This window comes from Egretta garzetta, unplaced genomic scaffold, assembly GCF_000687185.1.
Source record: "Egretta garzetta isolate BGI_Z169 unplaced genomic scaffold, ASM68718v1 scaffold371, whole genome shotgun sequence".
In the NCBI taxonomy this organism is placed as follows: domain Eukaryota; kingdom Metazoa; phylum Chordata; class Aves; order Pelecaniformes; family Ardeidae; genus Egretta; species Egretta garzetta.
In genome coordinates this window covers 1,027,267-1,031,761 of record NW_009258616.1, presented here as the reverse complement: position 1 = coordinate 1,031,761, position 4,495 = coordinate 1,027,267, and positions in this window count along the sequence as shown.

The window sequence follows — 4,495 nt, the reverse complement described above, 5'->3', positions numbered from 1 at the left end:
GGCCTGTGAGGGACACACACACCCCCCGCCCCGTGCTGGCCTGGTTCCCCACCCGGGTGGCAGCGCGGCCCTCCGGGCTGCCCCGTCGCTGTCTCCGAGCCGGGCCGGCCTCGGGGCCCTTTGCTTTCTGCCTTCTCTGAAAGCAACCCTGAAGCAGCAGAGTCTTCACAGTCAGTGGAAGATCTGGCCCGCGTTACCTCTGTTTGGGGACATAAATCCACGCAGGACAGCTCCGTTTAACCCCTGAGGCTGATTTTGTAATAAGCCACCTTCGGTAGTTTGGCCCCTCCGTCTTTTTTCCAGTTGTTCCTTAGCCTGTTAATACTTTCTAGATTTCCACATCAGCGCTCGTGTTTGTATCCTACAGAGTTGTCTTTAAACAGTCCTTTAATGCTCTAAAAAAGTGCAACTACCTTTTTTTTTAAAAGACAAAAAAAGCCCCACAGAAATGTTGGTGTTAGACAGCAGTGCTGTGAACGTTCATGCAGCTTCATGGTAAGCCGGGTAAGGGAACCGGTCTCACTGAACAAATACTGCTCCTATAGCGATGCTAGTAAAAAGAGGGTTGACATCAGTTAGCAAAACTGTCATTCAATACTCAAGTGTTCGTGAAAAAGTAACCTATACTGCAATTACCCTTTCTTTTTTTTTTTTTTTTTAATCCAGTCTGCATTTTACAGAGTTTCATCTGACATGAAACTCTTACATCCACAGAATCAGGTCAGCAACATGTAAGGTTTGTCAGTTACAGTACAGTTTCAAATCGATTGTGTTTAACCATGAGATGCAGATTTAAAATAATTTTAAAAGTGCTGAAAAAAGCAGGATTACCGCAACAAGTATGTAAGAAGGTTTCCATGAGAATCTGCTAGCCATTCCTTACACTGATGTTATATAGGCTGATAGTTTGCCTTTACAGCTTCAGAATGCCAAAGTTTTTAAAAAAATCAGTGGTGGGACAGGACACACTGACTTTAACTTGGGTGTAACTAGAGCTACAGTTCTATGTAATTATTTGTTCTCGGTTTGGTTTGTTGGTTTTTTTTCTACACAGCGCATTCATTTATCCCTTTGTGTTAGCTACCATGATTTAGTTATCACAAAGTAAAATGTAGCATTAAAAAAGTTGGTAACGATGAGACTTAAATGTCCCACATTCTACCACCTTGCAGGAACAGTGATTTAACTAGTTAAGGTCACTTGGCCTCTTCACGACTATTGAAGTCTCCCAGCCATTTCTCAACTGTTTTTCCAACTATCCTCTTTCTCCTGGGGTTTATCAACTGTGAATGATGCCTCTCAGCAGGGAGACAACCAAGATACATTTAGATCCTCTCCCTCTGGGAAGAAGGTTTAGTACCAGACCTGGAGTGATCTTAAGTTGTTCCATATTCTCCTTTTCCTCTTGAATGAGAGAAACTACCCTCTGTGCTGCTGTAATTGTGTATTACAGTATCTCAGGATTTCTGGTGCCTTATGTTCTCAGGTTCAGATGTGTTCTGGAAGCTCCTTTAAACCCAGTGGACAGAAGCACATGTTATTTTATTTACAGGTTGAGCTAAATGACAATTCCCACTCATACTGAATCTTTTTCCTTTTGCCTTCTTCACAGCTGCTACACTTCCAGCAGCTCAGTATCCTTTACTCATTTTGGGGTGCTAGCAATAAACTGGAATCTGCACCTGCCCACAACAATCCTGAATCATAAAGCGCCAGGCAATAGGCATAAAGCAAAGGACGGACTGCAATTACGGAGAGAAAGAGGGCGGCATCCCTCTTTCTACAGATTGCTGGAAGAGTGTTTCTCAGATTGTAGGGCTTACAAAGTTAGTCTGTTCCTTGCTGCTGCTCCTCACCTGAGAGCGTTTTAAAGACTCCCAAATGCTTGTAGGAAGCAAAGTATTCCCTTGCCGCAGACATCTAATTAGCTATAATGACTGTGGTTACAAAGCTGGCAGGTAATAGTTTTTACGCTGATTACTTTTCCTCATCAGCATGCATAGATTTTATTTTTAGAATTATTTTAAGATTATTGTAACTCCTAATAATTTAATACAATTACGAGTTGGCATTGTCTTTTTAAGGCTGAGAATAACTGTTCTGCGATATACAAATGCAATCTACTGTATTACATTGTTGTGCACTGCGATGGCAATGATAAATGGTGCATCAGAAAATAAATACCTTCCAAGCATCATGGCTCAGCAGGCTGTTGTTTCAGCAGCTGTGAAGTATTCTTTCTCGGGCACTGAGTTAAGGTAGCGTATGTCCAAACGGGAATCGTGTATACGGAGGAACACTTCACGATTGTAACTCAAGGTTCGCGCAGGCTGTGTGGTCGCTGTAGGAAAGGACCCAGTGAAAGTACCCATGGAATTCGAGGACACATAGACAAGGTTGGTACCCTTTGTGCATGTCTGTTGCAATGCACACATAAATTACACTGATCACGTATGATTTCATAATAACTGAGGTAATACCATGCATGTGCACAAGGGGCAAATGTAATACACTAGCCCACCTACAATTCTGTCGTATCTAAAATGAGGACTTTCAGCTTAATGTCAATCCTACTTTAAAGCAAAACTGAGAACCCCAACTCTATTTAACATGGGACTGTACTGGGAGCAGCTGTGTTAGCAGCAGAGCCCCAGTGGGGCCTTTGGCCCTCAAGCTGTTGGCGGTTGGGGGACACAAGCAGGCGGTGGTGCACCATGGGCGCTAGAGGGGAGTGTGAGACACACTTTGCTAGCATGCTGCCCGTTATTCATCCACCTACGTGCAGGAGAATAATGTAGTCTCAGGTCACAAAAATTTAATTATAGGCTGGTTTGCAGTTGTAGAACTGTTATACCTTATGCCCCCAGCAGCTTTTCAACCTCTGATCCTACCTTTTTTCCTCCTACGTCAAAATGGTTATGAATATAAATACTAAGACTGTAAAGTAACTTGTGGAGTACTGTTGTTTTTTTGGTTTTGTTGAAATTTTCTCGTCAAAATCCCGTTAAAGTTTGTTTGCCAACAGCAGCAAGAAAACAGAAAATAAAAGTATATCAAGCAGGTACATATAGATTTGAAATGCAAGGATGATTTGGAATATGTATGATGTTATTTTTAGTCTAAGACACATATAGTCTAAGAAACATCCTGGGGTCCTGAAGGTATTGGCAGGGGTAGTTCCTAAGCCATTCTCCATCATATTTGAAAAGTCATGGCAGTCAGGCGAAGTCCCCAGTGACTGGAGAAAAGGGAATATGGCACCCAGGCCCTGGGAACTACTGACCAGTCAGCCTCACCTCTGTGCCTGGTAAGGTCATGGAGCAGATCCTCCTGGAAGTTCTGTCGAAGCATATGGAAGGTGGGGAGGTGATTAGAGACAGCCAACATGGCTTCACCAAGGGCAAATCATGCCTGACTAATCTAGTGGCCTTCTGTGATGGAATGACTGCGTTGGTGGACAAGAGAAGAGTAACTGATGTCATCTACCTGACCTTCTGTAAAGCCTTTAATATGGTTCCCCACAACATTCTTGCCTCTTGTCATGGTTTAACCCCAGCCAGCAATGAAGCCCCACACAGCTGCTCACTTACTCCCACCCAGTGGGGTGGGGGAGAGAATTGGAAAGGTAAAAGTGAGAAAACTCGTGGGGTGAGATAAAGGCAGTTTAATAAGTAAAGCAAAAGTCGCACACACAAGCAAAGCAAAACAAGGAATTAATTCCCTGCTTCCCAACGGCAGGCAGGTGCTCAGCCATCTCCAGGATAGCAGGGCTCCATCATGCATAACAGTGTCTTGAGAAGACAAATACCATTACTCCCAAGATCCCTCCCTTCCTTCTTCTTTCCCCAGCTCTATATGCTAAGCGTGACGTCACACGGTGTGGGATATCCCTGTGGTCAGTTGGGGTCAGCTGTCCCAGCTGTGCCCCCTCCCAGCTTCTTGTGCCCCCCCCTCCCTGCTCGCTGGTGGGGTGGGGTGAGAGTCAGGAAAGGCCTTGGCTCTGTGTGAGCACTGCCTAGAAGGAATGAAAGCATCCCTGAGATATCAACCCTGTTCTCAGCACACATCCAAACCATGGCCCTATACCAGCTACTATGAAGAAAATTAATTCTATCCCAGCCAAAACCAGCACACCTCTAAATTGGAGTGATATGGATTTGATGGGTGGACTATTAAATGCATAAGGAGTTGGCTGGATGGCTGCATCCAAAGAGTCACAGTCAATGGCTCGGTGTCCAAATGGAAACCAGTAACAAGTGTTGTCCCTCAAGGGTCTGTTCTGGGACTAATACTATTTAATACTCTAATTAATGACATAGACCGAGCCATTGATTAGTGGTCAATGGCTCGATGTCTGGATGGAGACCGGTGACGAGTGGTGTCCCTCAGGGGTCCGTACTGGGACCGGTGCTGTTTAACATTTTCATCAATGACTTAGACAGCGAGATCGAGTGCACCCTCAGCAAGTTTGCAGATGACACCAAACTGAGTGGTG